The following is a 23,128-nucleotide window of genomic DNA, read 5'->3' on the forward strand; positions in this document are numbered from 1 at the left end:
AACAAGTAGCATAACCTCCCTATGTACATAGCAAGCATTCATTATATTTCCCTGTATATAAGACCTTCTTAATATGTTTTTTTTCACTTGTCATGAGACTATAGAAGCCTGTTGCCCCATTCCAATGATTAGCAGGGAATGTCAAACTTCAACATGGCTTAATCTATTATTTATATAAAATTAAATCTGGATGGCAGAAAGTTGGCACATGTGCATTCCAGTTGGACTTGCTAGGTAGACAGCCACAGCAGCAGAGTCTGTCAAAAGCAGGCATGACTCCATTTGAATTGGGAAAGGGAACCAGCTTTGCTGATTAAGCCCACCTGCTGCCGGCATTCATGGATGGCAGAGCCAGCTGGTCTGTGGGATAATATGGAGCACTGGACAGCGTAGAATGGAATATAAGCTACAGATATCACTTAAGCCATAAGTATCACTCACTGCCTGTGAATGGTGTAGGGACTGGACATGTAATTTCTTAGTGAAGAGAATTCCTGGGTGACAAAATTCCTACCAATACAGGTTGGCACCTTTTTTGCAACTTACAGTCTTAGAGATTAATACTAACCACTAGCATTTATATAACACCTACTATTTTCCAGGTACTGGGCTAAACACTTTACAAATATTGTTTCATTTAATCTTTACAACAACCCTGGGAGATACATGCTATTATTATCCTCATTTTATAGTTGAGAAAACCGAGGCAAACAGAGGGTAATTAATTTGACCAGGGTCACATAGCTAGTAAGTGACTGTTTCAGTGAGGCAAGATTCCTGACCTCGAAGACAATCATAAACATAGTTCAGAATCACAAAATATAAGAGATTCTCTAGGTAGAAGTCAGGGGAAGTATAACATTTATTTAGACACCGGAGGATCAAATCCCAGAACTAATAACCCCAATTCAATATAGCAGCAATTGTATTCCAAAACCAGTAAATCCACCTCAATGTAACAACAAGGAGATTATAACACAGTATTACAGCAAGGAACCAAGTCATCCTGTAACCTCCTCCCCATCCCCCTCCACCCCCTGCTGGGGCCTTCCCATAAACACTGAGAGTCCCAACTGTCTGCTTACTTGAGTTCTCTTCCCCCTCAGTTTTCTGGTCTTTGCAGCTCCCTGCTTTCAACTCTCCACTCTGAACTCTCTGCAGCTCTGTCATTCAGAGTTCTTACTTCTCCTCCTTGGGCTGAATTCTGAATTCTGACCCTACAATGGCTACCCTCTGAGTATGTACACTCTTTTTAGGGACTGAGGGCTTCAAGCCCAGTCAGGGAAAGGGTGTAGGCCTGGGGTTAAGTACTTAGTAAGTACAGAGTGTAGACCTAGGAAGTCCTGCCTACAAACAAACCTGTAATCACTTCCCTTAACTAGCCCTACCTGAAGCCTATTGAATGGGTGGGAAAGATCTTTAATCACTGATTGGCATCACAGTGACTGAGGCCAGATTTGAACTCAAGTTTTCTTGACTTCAGGTCCAGGATTCTATTCACACTATTCACCTAATTGCCTGTAGTTGCTTGGAGCAATAAAGAGTTAAGTGGCTTGCCAAGGGTTGTGGAGCTGGTATATGTCAGAGGCAAGATTTGAACCCTGGTCTTCCTGGCTTCAAGGTTGGCTCTACCTCAAACTGTATCTCACATGTGAGATGAGGATTATTAAAAGGTCCTTGCTGCATGTCCATTATAAGCTGCTTTCAGTGCAGCTCTAAGTCTGTGGCAGTTAGGGACAGGCTGCTTTCTTTGTTAAGAATTGAATACACAAGGTTCTCTAGAAATGGAAGACAATGTGTAGTAATGACAGGGAATAGAATGAACAGTTGGTACATTGTGATAGTTCAGCAACAGGGAGGGGCGCCTCAGCCTCATAATACCTCCTCCATTGGCCCTTTTAATGAGCCTAAATCTTCATGTTACTCACCAATCTGGGTCAGAATTAAAGATCATTAAATGTTAGGACTAGAATAAGCCATAGAGGTTTTTAGTCCCATCCCCACCTCCATTAAAGTACTGAAGGTCCTTTAAAAATATGAAGGCCACCCATCACAGGTAAAATCAATCAAATCAATGTGATGTAATGGAAAGTGCACATCACTGGGAGTCAGGGCACTTTCCCCTCCTAGTCCCCACATCATCTGCCACTTTATGACCTTGCGCAAGTAATTTCCTTTCTCTGATGCTGTTTCTCTCATTTGTAAGATAAGGGAGTTGCTCCCTTCTGTCTCATATTTTACCAGTCTGTAATTCCATGAAATCAATCAGTATTCACTGAACATTGCTTGTTCAGTGCTTTCAGTGAGCTTGTAGCCTACTTGGGGAAGCAAGACTTACATATATAAAAGGAAAAATAACAAAACAAGATTAAAAATACCAGTTTAAAAATAAGAGAAGAAATGTGACTAGGGAGAATGTGACTGAATGTCTAAATGAGTGGTAAAGATAATACCTAACTCAAGATGCTAGGTTTAGAGTTCTAAAGTTCGAAGGCACCAAAGAATTCATCTAATTTAACTGGTTCAATTTATAGATGAGGAATCTGAGGTCAAGTGAGGTAAAGTATCTTACTCAAGGATCAGAGAGTAAATATTAGAGGAAAGAACTAAACCCAGATCCCTGACTTCAGAGTTAAATGCTGAGGGGTGAGAAAGGAATAATTACTTCAAACAGTGAATTCTTCATAAAGGAGGCATGAAACCAATAGAAATTTAACTCATTATTGTGAATTAATAAATATATCATTCTAGCTTTGTCCCTTCCCCTTTAAGGCTCTGATGGTACTAGACAAGTATGTCCTTTCTCAATTTTCTTGGAGCAGCTTGTCTGGAGCTTTCTCTTTTGTCTCTATCACATTCAATCTAATATTTATTTCTACATTTCAATAGTACATGTCAAGAGAAACTCAGTCAGTCAACAAACATTTTATTAAGCCCTAACTATGTGCCAGGCACTATGTTAGGTGCCTGAGACACAATCCATTCACTGTCTTATTTTAGCAATCAGGATATATTTTTCCAGTCTAATGGTACCTCGCCTATGTTTTTTTTTAATATCACTCACAGTGCCTTAACTGTTTTTTGTTGTTGTTGTTATTTTTGGAGGGGGGAAGGCAGGGCAATTGGGGTTAAGCGACTTGCCCAAGGTCACACAACTAGTAAGTGTGTCAAGTGTCTGAGGCCGGATTTGAACTTAGGTCCTCCTGACTCCAGGGCTAGTGCTCTACTCACTGCACCACCTAGCTCCCCCTGCCTTAACTGTTTTATCTACCAGTTCTTTCAATATTGGAAGATGTATTACATCTGGACCAAGTGACTTCATCTTATTGAAATGGCATTGATGGCCCCTATAAATACTATGTATCAACTGTTAATTTTATTGTTCTATTCTTTCCAGGCCAAAAATCATGTTATTCGTTAGAAAAGTAAAATAAAAAAAATAAAAACTGAACAACTCCTTTTCCTCTCTATTGTCCACTAAAAATTGCTATGTTTCATTTCTTTGAGCTGGAGTTAGAGCTGTTCTTTGATCTTTCCCCTTTCCTCAAAATATTCAAAACAGATGTGTCAATATAGGTGACCAAGGTGGCCAGACTGCTGGGCCTGGAGTCAGGAAGATCTGAGTTCAAATCCAGTATTGGACATTGATTAGCTGGGTGATCCTGGAGAAGTCAAATGTAATGTATGGAAAAAGCAAACCTCAGTTTACTTCACTTTACTCATCTGTGACATAGGGATAACCAAAGCATTTAACTCCCAAAGTTGTTGAGAGGATAAAATGAGATTTTTGTAAAAAATTTTACAAACTAGAAGAACTACATAAATATTGTTACCATTAATGTTAATAAAAATCATGTAGCTTAAAAAAACAAAATGATTATCCTTAGTTTTCCTAGGAAGCCTCACCTTGAATTTTAGTACACTTATCATTTATTAAAGATCTATGCCATACTTTTGCAATCATCTTCCATTACCTGTCCTACTTACTTTTTTCTATACATGTCTTTAAAATTTCAGCCAGTTGGTGAATTCCTTTTGCATCCAGATTGGTCATTTTAGATTACTCCTTTTTCTTAATATTTATTAAAGGGGCAGCTAGGTGGCATAGTGTATAGAGCATGAGACCTGGAATCAGGACACACTGAGTTCAAATCCAGCCTTAGATACCGTCTAGCCGAGTGACCTTGGGCAAATCATTTAACCCCGAATGCCTAAAAACAAATCCTTATCAGAATTACTTTTCATTGTGCATTAAGAAATTTATTCTTGAGAATTTCCCATCCCACCTAGACTTACTTCCCTTATAGAATTTTAGTGATTGGGAAATCTACTTTCCCAAAGTTTGGATTGGGTATTAAACTATGCTACTTTTTCCTGTATTCTGTTGCATTTTTAAATAGATGAATTACCACCCTCCCAAGAATCCTATCATTTGCTCCCAAGCAACCAGGTCCTCCTTGTTTGGGAAATGCAAATCAACAATAAAAATGTCCTTGCTGGTTCCTTCACTTTTTGAAGGATGAAATATTAATGAAGTGAAGTCAAGAAATTATTAGCTTTCCTGATTTAGGGAGAGAATTCCAGCAGATATCTGATAATCGAAGCCCCCCTTAGCTACCACATTATGTTTCCACACCAGAGTTATTATGTTTCCCACCTCATCTTCTATTTCTTCTTTCTTTTCCAGTAATCTGTAGTATACTCCAAAGACAATATCACTTCTATATATGTTTTCATTGATCTCCACCCAAATGTTCACTACCATGATTCTTCTTTTTTAATTCCCGGGTTTTTATACATGAGTATATCATCTTTATGATCAATGCTACTCTGTCTTCTCATTTATATTTTGTTTCTTTTGAATGGGGAATATTCTTTCAAAGCCATAGTCCTATAATGGGGCTCACCCCATTGTGTCTCACTGGTAACTGTGATATCACATTTTCCCCTGTGTTAGCAACTCTAGTTCACTTTGCTTGTTATCTCTACTTTGTGCATTGCTGTAATGATATCTAGTGATATGGGTTTTATTATTAGTTTCTTTCTGGGACTTTTCTTCTGTGCATTTCTGGTGATCTCTACTGTCATTATTCTCCTTCTTCAGAATTAAACTCTGTGCTCTCTAGACTGGTGGATATACATATGTAGTTTTTACCTTCTCCCTTTATTTTTAGTCAAAAATCATTTAAATTAAACTTAAAAGATTCCAAGAAAATACGTCCTTATTAGTCCTTGTTAGGTGCCACTCTATCCAGACTAGAAGCGCATAATTCCTATATATTCTATGTACGTATTTCCTCATTATGTGTATGTATTAGCATATACTTCTTGCTCCTGAAGGAACCTAACAAATTTAAAAAAAGGAAAATCAGTTTTTAAGTGACATGGTATCAGACAAAAGGTTTATGTTCAGGGAGTAAGTTCAATAGGTGGGAAATGTGAGGAAGAGCTGTTACCTCTGCCAAGCTCTCATATTTTAAAAGATGGGTTATGTTCAAAAATATTTTTAAAAATCTTGCCTTAAAATTAATATTAAAAATACATTTTCCTAACATGGTAGTTTAAGCTAGTCTACACTATATTTTTTCTAGAAATTTTTTATGTTCCAAATTAATTGCTGCTGTTGCTAAAATGGATATACTATTAATAATAGCCTCAAAATAACTATACATATGCTGGGTTAACTAAAATATTCTAAGTTGAGTGGAATTCAAATTTGTTATCCTTCTTTCTTTATATTTGCCAATCCAGATTTTATTTGATTTTTCAACAATTCCTCTGCTTCCTTCTGGAATTAGATAAGGAATTTAAAAGGGATCATTTAGCAGACGCTGATCATAACAGAGATCATAAAAGAGATTTTCTTCTGTGAACTCAATGTTGAATTGAAATCTTTTGTTCTTTGTATGATAAGAAAATTTTGAGTAGTTTATGATACATCTCCCCTTCCCCAAATTTGGACTAAGGAAAAGGAAATATCTCATTATTCTGGGGATTGTGTATGAAGACAGATAGAATGCCCGAAAGCCTGTAAATGACCAAATGGTAGAATAAGAACGACCCTCATATTGTGGAAGAGATGATTGACTTTCCTTTGGAGTACTAGTTTAGGACAATTTCCAAGTCAGTCCATGGTGTTTTTACAAAGGAGTATCAACTCCACACAAAAATCAACAAATAAGTAGTAAGCACCTACTATGTACACTTCAGTTTTTGAAGTGGATGAGGATGTAAGAAATATGAAATAGTCCCTGTTTATAAGGACTCACGTTCTAACATAAACATGGATTACTATAATGTAAAGTACGAAGTGCCAGTGATGGAGTCCTAAAAGAGCTGTCTGAGCCACAATATTCTAACTTCATCATAGGCCCACTGTACCTAGCTAATCAACCACCCCCACCCCAACCCCCGCCACCAATATCCTAACTTCTTCATATATGCCTCACTGCTCACTAGAACAACAGGTGTGTCCCTGACTCTTAGTTCCCACAGAAATAGCAGGTGAGTCCATGTGATGGGAACCCAGCCACTGCCTCTACATAGCTACTCCCCCAGACCCATTCCCACATATTTGAACAGGTATGTTCAGTCATGATCACAATATCCATCTAGCCCAAGACATGACCACAATACCTATCTCTCTTGAGCAGACAGAACCACGATAGTTAGCCAGTTGGAGGGGGCAGCATGACCAAAATGTTTGACCACCAAACTGTAGAAGGGGTCCACCCTACGATAGCACCTGCACAGTTCCACTGAGGCTAGGACCCCTCCTCCATTACTTATTCCCTTAAAAAACTCCTCCTGCCTTTTTAATATTAATCATATCCCTATATTCTATGTAACTTTCTGTCAAGTAATTGCATCTTTACCCTATAAAAATACACCTTGCTTTCTCTAAAGCTGCTGGTTTCTCTTGGAACTTAGCCTGCTTCATGAGAGACATCAATCTCAATAAATGCTTATACTTGGATTAGAGATGGTCTGACTCTGAATTCTTTGAGATGGTTCCACCACAACACATCATGAAGCCACAACATTTTTTGACCCTAGATGGGCAGAGATTAAACCTCAACAACAGGAAGAAACAGAAATCAGACAATAACTCTGAGAGTATTTGAGTAGGGAAAGGAGACAGTATTTCCATCTGGGGCAGATGCATGAAGTTATCCCATGGCATCTCAGCTGAACCTTAAAAGAAGAGTAGGATTTTTTTCTTATTAAGTTTTATTTTTAATTTATGGAATTAAACAAGCATTTCTGTAATATATACAATAAAAAGATGATTTCACATGAAACTGCAAATCTTTATGCACAACTTTCTATTCCTTTCAAATATACAACAAAATTACCATATAACACCATACTCCCCATCCTAGAGATGGCTACAATTAAACACAAAATAGATATATGTATGTAAAATTATTCTATACATTATTCTTCTTATCAATTCTTTCTCTGGATGCAGATAGCATCTTTCTTCATATGTCCTTTATAGTTAATGTGGGTATCTATAATAGTCAAAATAACTTATTTGTGAAAGTCTTTCCATGTGTTTTTTTTTAAAACATTGACCTCACCATTTCCTATAATACAGTAGCATCCCATCATAATTATATACCACAACCTTATTCAGCCATTCCCCAATTAAAGACTGGGATTTTTCAAGTTGAGAATGAGAAGGAAGAGCATTCCAATCATTGGGGAATGGTTATGCGAATACATAGAAGTAGGAAGCATTGTGTCAAGTTTGGGGAACAGAAAAGTACTTCAGTTTGGCTGGAATGCAGAGTGTATAAGGGGTTAAATTGTGAGATAAGCCTAGGGTTAGGGGAAGGTCATAGAAAAACAGTAGAGGACCTTAAGAAGTAAGGTAGAGACCTTGTATTTTGTACATCCCTTCGCCTTTAGTACAAAGTATTATTTTGGAGACTGTGGGAAAGAAATTTTGGAGAGGGAAAAGACTGCTATAGCAGGAGCAATTAGGAAAAGTTTCCATTTTTTGGCAAAAAGTGATGACAAAAGTGTACTTTGGTATAAATTTCATGCTAGGCAAATCATAGAGTAAGAAAGGCTAGAATAATATAAACTGTAGATTATACCTGGCATCTAGTTTGGACGTAATTTAGTCTATGATGGATAGACCCTTTTACATATACCTTTGATTTTCTGCAGTTGTATTCTTGTTTCATGTTTCTACATTTCCACTTGTATAAAGAACATATTTCTGTGCTCTAGAGTATATGGCAAGTAGGGGAAAAAAGGAAAAGAAGGAGCAGGTGCTGGAATTATATGCCAAAGACCTTGAGGAGGCACAAAAAGTAGGCAAAAAAAGTAATCTGAGATTACAGCAAATCTTTCTTTTTTTGCCAAAGAAAAACAAAGTTTAGTAAGGATTTGCCATATTGGGTTGTCTTAAGAAATCTCACCATTTGTGACGCTTGTTTTCACAAGGGGCCAGATTCAATCTACTGAGATAGAATTAATCTGGGCGCCTTCATGGAGGCAAGATGAGACTTATATACAGAAAGATTGTGGGAGGGATTGAGGGGTGGTCTTGAGTAGTCTGGGATGACTAAAGGAGGGGTTAGAGCAGACTGGGGTGAGGTCATACTCCAAGCAGCAAATCTTTCTGAGCCAAAGAACTTAGCAGGCTCAGGGATGAAGTAAATCAGAAAGGCTTGTCAGCAAGCTTTGAAATAAGTTAATGTAGGAGGAAGACAGCTCAAAAACTAATCGATTAGTTGCTAAACATTTATTAAACTCCTACTATGTACCAGACACTATGGATTAACTCTGAATAGAACCCAAAGCTAGAGGATGCTGATGCACTTCAGTAAGACCTAGAGATAACATGGATTCTTTGCAGAAGAGTCTGAGGATTGTATCTGAACACCAACCCAATCCTCCAACTCTTCCTAGAAAGCGTCCTTCCCACTCTGTCTCCTATGCTATGTTCCCTTTAAATCTATTGGAAAAGAGGTAATCTTGGGCAAATCAGCTATAATTTACAGAAAAGGGCTGGTTGAGAGTTTAGAGATTTTTCTAATTAATGCTCTTCCTTTTAAATTGGAGGAAACACAAGGACAAAAAGATGGAATGATTTGTCCAAGGTTGCACAGTTAGGCAGGACAACTAGGCCAGAAGTCAGGTCTCCCAGATCCCAATCTAGTGTTCTTTGCATTGCATCAAAATAGCATATATATTACTGTTACTTCCTCCCTATAATGTAGGTAACTGAGAGTCGCATCTATAATGTACAACCATTTACCTCCTTGGTGGAATTCAAATAATCTTGATTGTAAATTTTAGAAAGGAATGATATGTCTTTGTATTATAATCTAGCTTTTTCTTCCCAAATTATTCACCAAGGACTATCATTTTATTATCCCACCATAGACAGGCTATGAAGTTAGTAGGAATTCAATAATTATATACCACAGAAATATACATATTTATCTGTAGGATTTGAAATGACCTGGGCTTAGTGGGAAAGTACAATTTGAATCCCAAAAGAGATCCATAAATGACAGCATGCTATCAAGTCACCACAGTTGGGGATAGTGAATGTCCAGAAATAGCAGCAGCTCCTCCTTCTCTTCCCCTCTTCCTCCTTCTCTTCTTCTTCTTCTTCTTCTTCTTCTTCTTCTTCTTCTTCTTCTTCTTCTTCTTCTTCTTCTTCTTCTTCTTCTTCTTCTACTTTTTATTCTTTTTCTTCTCCTCCTCCTCCTCCTCTTCCTCCTCCTCCTCCTCCTCTTCTTATTCCTCCTCCTTCTCCTCTCCCTCCTCCCCCATCCCCCTGCCCTCCTCCACCCTTCCTCTCCTTTTCTCTCCTCTTCCTCCTCCTCCTTCTTCTTCCTCTTCTTCTTTTTAGATTCAGACCATGTACTAGCCTTTTGGAAGTTTGAGACAAAAATGGAAACACATAATCACTTAAGTACAACTTGATGACAATAATTTCCTTGGGGGCCAGATGGTACTGAAATCCTACCTCTTCAAAGAACCATTCTGGGACTGCTGGTGTCAATAACTCCCTTTAATGAATTCCTATAATATGTATAATATGGTATATTCATATTATCACCTACTTATATACAATAATGAACGGAATCATTCTCTAGCAATTTCTATGTTTATAAATTATCTCCCTAATCAGATCTAAGACTCTTGAAGATAAAGACTTTCTTCTGCCCAACCCAAACCCTCACCCTCCACCACATTATGTTAGGCACCAGAATACTTTAGCTCTTCAATGAATGTAAAATCTCATCAGGGCAATTCTACTCTAAGATGTTCCTTTAAGATTTGTTTGGATTTTTGTGGCTTAGAATTTAGGCTTTCCTCCTATTATTCCTTATTCTTCCTACATGATCAGCCCACCTCCTTTTCTGATCAGACGCTGCCTGGATGATCACCTTTTACATCATTTTTAATGATCATTTGTAATATGCTATGGCCTGTGCAACTCTCCCAGGTCTTTTGGATCATCCACACTTACGACTCTTCAAAGATTGTGGTGTTTTCTGATTACATCCATGTAACATCCAAAAGAACTTTGACTTGATACTCAGATTTCATTAGTGTGGTGAACTCCTGATGTAGGTACTCCCTTCATTGATGTAGATTTACAATTCATCTGTAATACCAGAAGAATGGTGATATTTAAAAGGATAGGCTTTTGCAAGCAGCTCATGGCCATTGAAATCATTATGCAATTTGTAAATGCAGTCCAAAATATCCATTGTCAGGATATATCAAAGATATAAATACTGAAATACTACTCAATAAACTAAGTCATTCATCTACGTATGGATGATAGGCATTCTTCATCTATTTGTGGCTTTTTTGTTCATTATTTCTTGATCTCTTATATTATCTATACTAAAGAATATAGAGAATTCAATATCCCATTATGTTTATTGTTTGTTGGTTATAAAAATAAATGATTTAATCCTACATAGTAAAAACACAGTCTTAACGATTCATTATCAACAAAATTTGTCTTTGGTCAAATGACCTCTTTGGACCTCAGTTTCTTCATATGTAAAATTTGTTCTTGTTGTTATTGTGGTTCAGTGGTTTCAGCTGTGTCCTACTCTTTGTGACACCATTTTCAGTTTTCTTGGTAATGATACTGAAGTGGTTTGCTATTTCCTTCTCCAGCTCATTTTATAGATAAGGAAACTAAAGCAAACAAGGTTTAGTGACTTAACCAGGATCACATAGCTAGTAAGCATCTGAGGCCAGATTTGAACTCAAGAAGAGGAGTCTTCCTGAGTCTAGATCTGGCACTCTATTCACTGCATCACCTAGAACAAAGTCGAGTACCTTCCTAGCCATGGCTAATTACATTTCCAGGGTCGTTCAGGTAGTAATTGGCTGAGGCAGTATTGGAACCCATCTTCAGACTCTTAGGCCAGTCTTCTTCCTACTCTACCTCTGAAATGATTCCAAATGCCTAAGTAGAAAGAACTTAAACCTCCAATAGTAAGCTATTTAATCCTCTTTAGGATTATATCCAATATGTTCTATTCTTTTGCCTGTACCTTTTATATTAAGTCACATTCGCTATACACATAAGACATATTGTGTCATTTTCATTTAATACCCCGGTTTGCTGCTATAGCATCCTTGCATCTTCTGTATTTCAAAAATTAATTCAGCAATCATCCCAACCAGCAGCCATCCTGATCTTTGCAATCAGAAGGAAAAATGTTTGGGGCCCGCACTTTCCATCCAGAAAGTGCTTAGTTAGAAAGGTGGATTTTTCTTCTTACCCTACTTTGATGGATGACACCCAAAACCCCACATAAGATATTTGAGAATGAAAATGAAAGCTATGCAAAAACACCATGTGACTAACACCTCACTCATCCAACCAAACAGAAGTACTCTGATGACTGCCTCTCATTGATGGAAAAATAAAATACTGATGTAAAAGTGATCATAAATTCTGCCAGTTGTTGAACACTTGAGCTTGTATTCTCTAAATGGTGCTTTGGGTTGGAGAGGTCAGACCCCCAGGCAGGTAGGTTGATGCTCCATTAAAGATGTGAAATTCACTGTTCTGTGCTTCTGTGTTAGACTTCTCTTTAACTCAGTTAAAAGGCAGATTTGAGCCAAGATCTCTGTGGGAAACATCCAGGCTCCAGGTTACCTAATGTTCATTCTGAGTCTCAGCAGAAGACATTTTGTATGCAGAAGCATTACTCATCAAGCCTATAATTAAGGGATCGATTCTTTCTGTGCATGCACAAAAAAAGAGGATTATTAATTACTGATTAATAGGTAGCAAGATTAAGTCAGGCACCAAGAGACCCTGATGTCCAACTCCCTTCTCTTATCCATTTTTTACTACCAGAGCTGATGTAACAGTGGAGAAGATGAATAATACTGCATGATTCTGCAGAGATGCTTCTCTTCTCCTAAACATGGCCCTTGTAATGCATTCCCCTACAATCTGTCATCTGGGACGCTTTGGGGTTTAATAACTCCCAGTAAATGTCAACTCAGTTCTGGCATGTTTGTCCAGCTGACTGCACTATGTGTATGAACCAGAGCTCAGGACCCAACGGTAACATAGATGTCCCAGTCCTTTCATCTCCTCTGATAAAATGCTTCTGTTTTCATCTTACCTCAGTGTCCCAACAAGCCCCTAAGGAGAATGGGCAGGTAGGTAACAGCAGGTGGAGATTTCCAGATATTCCTTTAACTGACTGGGAACAGAAATGACAGGTGAATGCTAGAGGCAACCTACGTTGTAATCCTTTCAACTTAGTTTCTGCTACTCAAAGTACTAATTTAGCAAAGAAAGTGAGCCCAGGTTTTTCTCCTGCTTTTTCATTTTTTTAGATTTTCTTTTGAAGTGATATAAGCATGCTTGAGGGATGCTGTACAAGACACTGATCTACATTTCCTAGTTCTGACTTTCTGAGGGGGAAGGGAGTCCCAGTTATTTCCTTCAGCCAGGTCCTTGTCTTTGAGAATTTGGGAATTACCCAAACTTAGATTTTCTTTTAAAGGAAAAAAGGGGTAATTACTACTATTTTATCGTTATTATTAACAGCAAGGTTAATGATAATAATAATTGCCCAAGTACCAATTAATATAAACTTCATTCCATTGCAGAGAGAATACTGAATTTGTAGTCAAAGCATGTGAGTTTGAATCCTAGCTCTGCTAACAAGGTAACTCATCTCATTATGGACTAGTCATTTCCTTTCTCTAGGCTTCATTTCCTTATACAAGAAGAAAATATGGAAAATGTGATTGCTAGGGGCCTATCCATTCCTAAATTCTATAATTTTGATAATAATTCTATGCACTAATATTCTACTTTATAGCTTACAAAGGATTTTACTCACAACCACCTGTGAATTAAGAAATAAAAACATCATCATCACCATCATCATGTCATTGTCATTTTACAAATGAAGATCCTGTAGTTTGAGAGATTTGTTAAGAGGATTAACTAGTAAGTAAGGGCCAGAATCAGAATGTGAGTCTAAGCCTTCTCTTTCCAAGTGCAGTATTCTTTCAGTACATGCTGCTTTCAAAGGCATTACCCCACAGTAAGGTTCCAAAGTGCTACAAGGTTGCTCAGTAGCCAACAGTCTGAAAGAGATGTGTTCAAACACAATTAAGCCCAAAGATATCTCTAGCTCTTAACTTTAAGGTGCTTGAGGTTATATGTGTCCCCTAGACCAAGCTAGTCATAGGAGAACAGTTCTAAAGGCTATAAGTTCCTGATATAACTATCTACATTATGTTTATAGGTAACGGGTAGATTTTTTTTTGAGCAGAGTAGCAAAATGATCACACCTGTGCTTTTGGAACATCAGCTTAGTAGCTATATGAAAGTTATATTGGTGAATGGATACGAAGAGGAAAATCAGAGAGCTACTACAACAGTGAATAAAAAAAATAAAAATAAAATCTACAAGAGGGCAATTATGGTGTGAGTACACAGAAGAGGATGGATAGGAAAATTATGTAAAGAGGATTCCACAGTACAGTTATCTCTTCCATATTGTGCCTTTTCCCATCATGGTTTTGATATATCATGAGTTCACATATGAATTAAATGAGAATTTGGGGGGAGTTTTATGCAAGTCATGAATGACACACAAAGGCCAGCAAACAACACAGGAAAAGTTCAGAAACTTAGAAATATACAAAATATGTGTATTGTATTGTATAATATCAACTCAATTTTTGCAATAAGGTACTGTAAATACCCCATAAAAGAAAAAAGAAAAAAATTCAGATTTCTTTTCTGGTAAGGGGGAGGGCCAAAAAATTTTACATGAATTTTCCAGATTTTGGGGTGTCTTACCCCTAGCCCCCATGATGTATTTGGCAACAGTACTTGATTTGATATGGGGGATGTTGGGGGGAGTAAAAATGCAGAGCTGAGGATAACATTGATTTTCAATGTAGTTGCCTAGAATAATGGTGATGTCTTCAACAGAAATAGGAAAATTACAGAGTGGGGTAGGACTAGAGGGAAAGATACTAAATTTGTACATGCTGAGTTTGAGGTGCCTGTGGAATATCCAGATTGAGATGTCAAATAATCAATTGGAGACACAGGCCTGGAGCTCAGGAGAAAGGCAAAGCATGTATATGTAGATTATGAAGTTGTCTGCTTAGATTTGATAGCTGAATTCATTATACTGTGTGATATCATTAAATTGTATAGAACAAAGAAAGATGGCCTGGCACAAAGCACTAGATTGCAAGAACTTACAGAAAGTAGGATATTGACAATAAAAATGCAAAAAGAACTCAGCAGGCACAAAGAAAATCATGACAGAACAGTGGAATTAAAAGTTCATGAAGGAAAAAGTACCCAAAAGAGGAGGTTGACAACAGTGGAAAAAGCTACAGATAAGTCAAGAGGGAAGACCACTGAGAAAAGGCTATTGGATATAGCAATAGTGAGATGATCAAAGACTTTGCAGAAAATAGTTTCAATCAAATGGGGAAGATGGGAGCCAGACCGCCAGGGGATCAGAAATGACTGGGAAGTATGAAAGTACAAACAGCTTTTTCTAGAAGTTTGGCTATGAAATGGAGGAGATAAAAGTATGGTAGTTTGAGGGCATGGTAAGTAATTTTTTTAACAATGGGGAAGAGCCAGGCATGCTTCTAGGAATCAGGGAAAGAGTTAATGGATATGCAGAGAGTGAAAATGAGGGAGAAACATAATTAGAGGGGCGAGATCCTGGAGGAAACATGAGGAGATGGGATCATGGACACAAGAGGATGCCTTTCATTAGGAGAAGGGAAACAGCATGTTCTGAGACTGTAGCAAAGGAGAGGATAAAGGATGATGTGCAAGTGAATTGAAATGTGAAATTAGTGAAGAGAGGGAGCTCATAACATCTGGTCTCTTTTTTTATTTCAATGAAGTATAAGAGGAAATTCTCTGAAGAAGGGGAGGGAGAAGATGCTAGTAGAAGATGCTTAAGAGGAGAGGATAAAGTTTGGAATCGTCTACTTTGTGGAACAGCCATAAGGGGAGCAAGATAGAGTTGACAAAAAATAAGAAAAATAAAAGGATTGGTATATAGCAGTGAGGGCCAAAATTTGAGTGGATCTAATCACCCAGTATTATTGTGGCACTTCCTTCTCTGATGTTCAATATCACGCAAATGAAGAAAGGAAAGATGGTAGTAATAATTCAGATGTGAGGATTATAAATGGGGGGGAGGGTTCTCATGTATCAGAATAAATAATATGAACTGATCAAACCATTCTGGAGAACAACTTGGAATTATTCCCAAAGGACTATAAAACTGTGTATACCCTTTGATGTAGCAATCTTTTTACTAGGTCTGGATCCCAAAGAGATTAAAGAAAAAAGAAGAGGTCCTACATGTGCAAAGATATTTATAGTAGCTCTTTTTGTGGTGGCAAATGACTGGAAATTGAAAGGAGGCCCATCAGCTGGGAAATGGCTGAACAAGTTGTGCTATATGATTATAATGGAATACTATTGTGCTATAAGAAATTACTGTAATGGTAATCAGGGAAGGATTTTTTGCTGTTCTTCTCTTCAGGGATGCTAAGACTATCAAGTACCTTTGATGAGTCTGGCCTTTGTTTGAATGGGGCAAGTAAAGTGGGATCTTTTGTCTTGGAATGCTCCTCAGCAGCAGGGAAGTTGAAAGTCAATGATTTGTATGTGATGTGGTACTTTCCCACACCCTGGTTTCCCAAACCCTGGATGGTAAGCCTGGAGCCCCAGGGCCCTGAACAGAGTGTATGCGTTGGAAGGTTAATGTTTGACTTTTGGGGGTACACTAATTGAAAGAGTGTTGAGATTCTGGGCAAGCCATTGAAACAGCCCCCACCCCACCCCCAGGCTTTGTAACCCAGATCTTGGTGCTTCTCTGGTAACTATGAGCAAGGTCTGTCTGTTGATGTTTGTAATTTCTGTTTGTATTTGCCCTGAAGTTCAGGGGGCTGATCTTTCCCCCTTGAACAAAGTGAATAATATATGTATGTTTACTTAAACTGAGATTGTTAACCCCGCAAAGTTGCTTACCTTAGAAAAGCAGATCAAAGAACCTGCATTGGCAGCCCTTCTGCATGCTGGTGTTATTGGTCTTACACAGCCACAGTAGCTGCTAGCCACAGCATTGTGACAATGACAAGAAGGATAGTTTCAGAAAAAACTTGGGAGGACTTATGTGAACTGATGCAAAGTGAACTGAACAGATCCAAGACATCATTGTGCACAGTAACAGCAATATTGTAATAATGATCAACTGTGAATGACTTAGCTATTCTCAGCAATACAATAATCAAAGACAATTCTGAGGGACATATAATGAAAAAATGCTATCTACCTTCAGAGAAAAAACTGATGGAATCTGAATGCAGATCGAAGAATACTTTTTTTTAAACTTTATTTTTCTCGTGCTTTTTTTTGTCTGTGTTCTCTTTTGCAACATGACTATTGTGGAAATGTGTTTGGTATGACTGTACGTATGTGCTTTCCTTCTCAAGGCAGGGGAAGGAGAAAGGAAGGGAAGGAATTTGGAACTCAGAAATCATAAAAAAAGAATATTAAACATCCTTACATATAATTGAGAAAATAAAATAAAAACATTCTTTTAAAAAAAGAAATGGATGAGTTGCTACAGGACAAGGAAGCTAGTTATTAAAGGTTAAGAAAAGCATATAGTTCAACTGATGAGGATTGGGGTTGAGGGGTGCTCAAGACCCCAAAATACCGACATGCCAGGTCCTGCTGAAAGCATTCCACTCTAGCCTTCTCAGCCAAGGAAAAAGACAAAGTTTATTAAGGATTAGCTATATTGGCCAGATCCTCAAGAAGTCACACCATAGACTCTTAAGGAATCTGAGCCCTTTTTGGAAGCCAGATGAGATTTATACATAGAAAAGATTGTGGGAGGGCTCTAGGGTAGTCCAAGTAGTCTGGGGTGACTAGAGGAGGGGTTTAGGGAGGGCCTTGAAGAGGGTCCAAGGAGAATCTTGATGGGACTGGGGTGACTAGAGGACTCCAGGAAATGAGATTAAGGGTGGGAAAAAAGCTGAGGGCAAGAATATTGATAGTATCAAGGGTGGGAAGCAGCTGGACAATAAAGGGCAAGGCTAGGTAGAGATCTGGGCATAGCTTAAGGTTATAGCCTCAGGCCAAGGCCAGATCAAGTGGGGAAGATTCAAGGACAGTTCGAGGTAGGGGGTTCTTCCAGGGCCTATAGACAAATGGGCCTTTTTGGGTTAGGGAAAGAGGTCTCCGTCTGGGGCCTGTAAGGCATCACAACTAGTTAACTAGTTAGCTGCTATCAAGATTTTAAAAGGAAGAAAGTAAGGCACTAACAAGTCTTTTTTTAGGATTCTCTTGTCTTTAACAGTGAGATAAAGAATGTACTTTCCACCCTTCTAACAGAAGCTATATCATGTACTTAGTGGCAACCACACTTAGCCCATGCTCTATGTATATTTGTATTCTTAGTTTAAAATATCAGAGTCCATACTAGAGTAAGAGTGGAAAAAAATACAATTAGTGGCAATTCAGTGAGAAACTGCCATAATGTTTAAAAGATTTTAGAGGAAAACTTCTTTAAGTTTATCTCAAACTGGACTAAAGATCTCTCCAAAACAGTTTGTACTGTTTAGCTGTGCTTTAATCCTCAAACTGAGATCATTCAATCAACATCCCCCTATAGAGGAGGCCCCTGTTACAAGCCCAAAAGGGGACAAGGAAAGCCAATAGAAAATTAAATTGAATAATATGGGGAAAGGATATTGAAAGAAAATTTACATAAATCATTAAAAATAACTTGAAATAATGTTTGACCTCACTGATGATCATAGAGGTGAAAAATAAAATACATTTGAGGTGTCACCTCACAGGTATCAAATTGGGAAAAAAATAAGCATGAAATTAGGTCTTAGTGTTATTGCAGAGAAACAAATACACTTATTCACTGTTAGTGTAACTACAAACTAGTAGAATAATTTTAGAAATCAATCTGATTGTTCCAAGTAGAGTCACTAAAGAAAGACCCCCTAAAACAAAAAGGAGTTAGCAAAAACAATTTTTTATCTTCTCTTGGCCTCTGACTCCAACCCTGGTAAAACAAGACTAAGACCTCTTGGGGATGGATTTGCTTTTTCCAGAGCTGGAAGAAGTCCAATGTTTTTATTCATCTCTTTCCACTCCTGGTCTACTGACCCAGACACTGTTTCCAATGGCCAATCCAACTCAAGCTCCCAAATTGATAGCTCTAGAGTGGTTAATGCTTATGCAGTTTTCTAAATAACAGTCTCTAATATTTATACTTATAGCATAACCATCTCCCCACAAAGGATGGATCATTATCTTTAGAAAGGTAGGAGTAGAAAGAAGTGCAATGTTTACTTTAATATATAAGGTAATTCACTATTTCAGGATCATTGTACAATTGTTTATATATGAATACAAGTATGTATTGAACATAGGTTATAATTCCCAAGTGACTGGATCAGTCTTCCAGAATCAGTCTTACTACAGTGATGAATAAAAAGTGCACTGACACCCTTAAATAAACAAATCGTGGATGCTTTGGTTTGGTGGACATATTAGTATACAACACTGTTTCATCAATTTTGTATTAAAGAAAAAGAAAAACAAACAAGAGCGAACTTCAGCCTGTGTTTTGCTTTCTCTCTTTTTCTTTGCAACTATTTATATGAATTTCAATGAATAAATGTTATAACAAGTTTCCAGTCACTCCCTCATATTCTATATCAGGTTTCTTATTTTGTTCTTTATTCCCATTTATTTTTCTTTAATGTGATACTAATTTACATTCTCTTGTTTCTTTTCCTTTTTTTTTGCTAAGCATTGTTTCATGAAGGTCCTTCTAGCTTTCTTTATATCCCTTATATTTGTTGATCTTAGTTGGATTATAATAATACATTCATTATATCGGTGTACCTATGGGGAGGAGGGAGATATATTGCCTCTTCTTGTTTCTGAGATGAGGATGGCCAACATTCTCCTCCTACAGATGAAGAAGCTACAGAATGGTGAAGTGACTTATGCAAGATCGAATACTCAGAGAGCAGCACAGTCAGCATTGTAACCCAGGAATCATGACCCAGATAAGTGATTTTTCTATAATACAGCACTAACTTATTTTAGACTTCTCTTTTCATTGTGTCATAAAATTATATGAAAGAGAAAGAGGAAGGAAGGAAGGAAGGAAGGAAGGAAGGAAGGAAGGAAGGAAGGAAGGAAGGAAGGAAGGAAAATGTAACCATTTTGGTTCCATTTAAAACAACCAAGTATAGATATTATTTAATATTACCAAGTATAAATAAATTAAACAATGATTACTAATTCTTTGATTTTAAAATTAAATCACAAATGGGCTACTTCAAGATGCTCAGCAAAATAATAGAGAAAGGAATATAGACTGTTAGAAAGAAATGGAATGTACCTCAAAGTTCATTAAATTCAACATGTACCTAAGAAAGAATTCCTCCTACTACATCAAAAAGTGGCCATCTAGTCACCACTTGAAGACTTCGACTGAGAGAGAACTCTCTAACTCACAACTATCTCCAGGCTGCAAATTCATACACACACACACACACACACACACACACACACACACACACACACACAGATTTGAAAAACCAGTGGGCCTTAGATCACCAGACTTTTTATTAAACAGAATGCTTTTTACATGCCTCTGAACATTTCTGAGTAAGTCAGCTAGGTGCTACAGTGGATGGAGCACTGGGCCTGGAGTCAGGAAGACTCATCTTCCTGAGTTTAAATCTAACCTCTGAAATGTGCTAGCTGTGTGTCCCTAGGCAAGTCACTTAACCCTGTTTGCCTCAGTTTCCTCATCTATATAATGAGCTGGAGAAGGAAATGACAAACTCCTCCAGTATCTTTTCCAAGAAAACCCCAAACGGGGTCATAAAGAGTTGGACACAGCTGAAACAACTCGACAACAGCTTTGGGAAGGCTCATGATAAAATGATATGTTTAGTGGAGACAGGCTATTATAGTAAAAAGAATGCCTGGTTTTGTGTCAGAGGACCTTGGTTCTAATCCCAGCTCTACTTCTTACTACCTGTATGGCTCTCACCATTTTCACTTTCTGTGTCTCAGGCTTATCACTTGAAAATAAAGATTCCAGATAAAAATCCTATGATTCTTTCTATGCTGTGATTTGTGTGTGAGTTAAATACATACATACATACATACATACATACATACACACACACACACACACACATATATATATATACATATATATATGCATCATGCATACATACACAAAGATATAGATATATATCTTACCCCCTACACATACACACTTTAAGCATGTCATCGCATGACCCTTGGATCTAAAAGGCTATTCCAAGGAAGTAGAGGTTTTGGAAGATCTGATCAGCTGATATACTATCTGAAGATTAGTGTGATACATAACAAAGAGTGTTTGTTAGCTTTAGAATCAGAAAGACCTGATTTAGACCTAAGATTTCAATTTCCACTAGTTTCACTTGGGCAAAGCATGAGGCCTGGGCTTCACCTTTAAAATGAAGAAGTTGTAATACTTCACCTCTAAGGTCCCTTCCAGCTCTAAATCTATGCTCCAATGATCAGCCTACAGAATTATACTGAGCTAAATTGCTTAACATTTGGATGTCAAATAATAAGTTTATTTTGACTTGACAACCTACAAAATACATGATGCTACTAAATAGTCCTCAGTGTTGTAAGATGCCCTAACTATTCTAAAATGGCCCTGAATTTCTAGAAAAGGAGTCAGAGGTTTTCAAAGGAATGCTGGATTTAGAATTGGAGAATGTGAGTTCAAATTCTGGCCCTGAAGCTTACTTCTAGTCCTTAGAATATGAGATCTTGGAAAATAAAGACTCTGTTTTTCTTTACACTGTCAGCACTTAACATGGTTCTCAGCACATGGTAAGCAGATAATAAATTCCTGTTGACTGACTGATTTCTTGTGTTACTTCAAACAAGTCATTTTATTTAACTTCTGTGAGTCTTAGTAGCCCCATCTGTTACATGAGAGATTGGGTCTATGGTGCCTACTAGGTATAAATTTATGATCTTATAATCTTATAAGCTTTAAATTGCTCTTTATATGGACACTATTTTTAAGGGTGAGCTTTACTACAGTAAGTGTGGTACCTAAAAGGGGGTGCACCAGTATTTGGTAAATATCTCCATAAACCAACAGGTAGAAGAGACACTTTGGAAATGGGTCCGTTTTATTTATTTATTTTTTAATAGCAGCACTCTGAAATAGAATGAAACACATTTTATGCTACACAAGTATTGCTTTAAGTGGTCATTTTTTTTTCAGAAGATGCTATTACAGTTGGAACAAAAATGGCAATCTGCTAGATTCTTTTAATAAACAAAAGCTATTTAACTAAACCATCAATTACATCACCATGGCAGGAAGATGGGATCAGCCATGCTGAAATAATCCAGCTGGTTTGGGATCTGTCATCACAGAATATTCCATTTTCATCCCTTCCACCCCCAACACACATTCATATGTATTTTAAATAGAGAGCAGCTCTGATTGAAAGAAGAATTCTAGTTCTTTTGATTCTGTGATTATGCAGCTTCACCGAATTCCATGTGAGTTGTAATATTAGGCTGAGTGTTAGATGCTGAATTGTCTCTGTACCAGGTGTACATAAGGACATAAATTGTCTTCCATGACCTTTGGGAGTGGTCTGTGTGCCATTTTGGACATTTCAACGTGATGAAACATAAGTATGTTTTTCTTTCCTCATATTTCCTTTAGCCCAGGGCAGTGAGAGTTAAAAAATACAATAATTAAATAGGAATAAGAATGGAAAGGGGCAGCTAGATAGTGCAGTGGATAAAGTACTTCATCTGGAGTCAGAAAGACTCATCTTCCAGAGTTCAAATCTGGTCTCAGACACTTACTAGCTGTGGTACTCTGGGCAAGTCCTTTAACTCTTTTTGCCTCAATTCCTCATCTGCAAAATGAGCTGCAGAAGAAAATGGCAAACCACTCCAGTATCTTTCCCAGGAAAATCCCACAAGTGGTCATGAAGAATCAAACATGACTGAAAAATCACTGAACAAAGAGTGGAACGGCTCAAGCCCTCCCCCAAATTCCTGAAAGCAGGAGACTTTCTGACTGTTGATGTTACGGACCAATGAGCTTGATCTGGAACATTCGGAATGGAACACTCTGAGTCAGCAGGCCCCATTCAGTTCAAGGGCTGGGGGGAGATGGATACCATAATGTGGGGCACTTGATTTAGAAAAGATCATAGTTGGTGAGGAAACTCTTCTGAGTAATGTAGATTAGAACATTCTCTGCAGTTTAAGGTCTTAGAGAATTATCTAGAACACTGAGTAAAGTGTTGCCCAAGTTCTCACAAACAATATGGGCTGGGACAAAATCCAGGTTTTCATGGTACTAAGACCAGTGCTCTAACTACTTCTCCATACTGCTTCCCAACCATTCCTTTTATTTATACTTCTGATTACTTTTCACTGGTTTGTTATTGGGAATGCTCTATTCCTTTGCAAGTTAAATCTAGAGATTTTCTCTTATGGCATGAAGCTGGGGCATCT

Source organism: Trichosurus vulpecula, chromosome 2 (assembly GCF_011100635.1).
Source record: "Trichosurus vulpecula isolate mTriVul1 chromosome 2, mTriVul1.pri, whole genome shotgun sequence".
Classification (NCBI taxonomy): Eukaryota; Metazoa; Chordata; class Mammalia; order Diprotodontia; family Phalangeridae; genus Trichosurus; species Trichosurus vulpecula.